This window comes from Bison bison, unplaced genomic scaffold, assembly GCF_000754665.1.
Source record: "Bison bison bison isolate TAMUID 2011002044 unplaced genomic scaffold, Bison_UMD1.0 scf7180017864080, whole genome shotgun sequence".
In the NCBI taxonomy this organism is placed as follows: domain Eukaryota; kingdom Metazoa; phylum Chordata; class Mammalia; order Artiodactyla; family Bovidae; genus Bison; species Bison bison.
Genome location: NW_011494652.1, coordinates 3,254,903 through 3,256,085, shown reverse-complemented (window position 1 = coordinate 3,256,085; position 1,183 = coordinate 3,254,903).

Here is a 1,183-nt window from a genome sequence, read left to right as displayed (position 1 = left end):
CCGATTCACTGGAAAAGATCCTGATGCTGGGAAAGATTGAAGGCAGAAGGAGAAGGGAGAGGCAGAGGGTGAGATGATTGGATAGCCTCACTGACTCAATGGACATGAGTTCGAGCAAACTCCGGGAGATGGGGAAGGACAGAGGATCCAGGTGTGCTGCAGTCCATGGGGTCGCAAAGAAGCGGACACGGCTTAGCGAGTGAAAACCAACAGGAGCAGAAACAGCTGTTCTGAAAGTCCTGATGGCATCTTGAAGTGGGCTCTTCAGTAGAAACGAGCAGTGCCACAGAGCAGAGCGTGAGACCCACAGGGGTCTGGGTCTTCCCGGGCCCCCACTGCCAGACTGCCAGGCCCAGTGGAGAGAGCTGTGGGCAGGGCCACCATCACAGCCCTCAGTGCACTCTACTGAGAAGGGCGAGCGGGGCTGGATTCAGCTCCCGCCTGAGCCCTGGGCCCCGAGCTGATACTGCAGCCTTCCCCCTTCTGTGCCGGTGGGCTCGCTGACCACAGGGAGGGTGAGACGGCCTGTCTTGAAGGTCTCTCTCTGCGGGGGCATTCCCTACCAGGGGGTCTGCAAAGGGGCCTCTCCCTGAGATGGTTAGAGTCATCCCAGGTGAACGTTCGCTCTCCTGGCTCTGAAGTGCCCCAAACCCCTCCCAGCAGAAATTCGGGGTTCCCTCACCTCCGTGGTCACCCATGCTACCTGCAGCCTCACGTGGGGAAGGGCCTCAGGGAGCGGAGGCAGGTGGACAAGCAGAGCCAGGAGTCAAAGGGATCTGGCCAGTTACGGACTCGCTGGTCCATCTCAGGTCAACCCAGCTGGAGGGGCCTCTTGGCAGAGAGACCCCAGGGTGATGACTCTCCAGGAGGAGTCCCCCCAACTTTCCAACCTCCGCCCCAGACAGTTGGGGCGGTTCCTAGTTGCTCAGTTCTCCAGTTGATACAGGCCTTTTCCAACCTCTGTGCTCGTGAGTTCCCCCTACTTGCTGGTCCCTGGAGGACTTCCATCATCTTCAGGGCCCCGTTCAAATGTCACCTCCTCCAGGAAGCCCTCCCCTGAAGCCCTGCCAGAGGACAGGCACACGTCCCGAAGCCGCTCAATGCGGGATGAATGGGTCCAGTGCGGCTCCCTCAGCCAGCTCTGAAGGGCAGCGAAGTTTCCTTCCCAGCTCCAGCTGCCTGG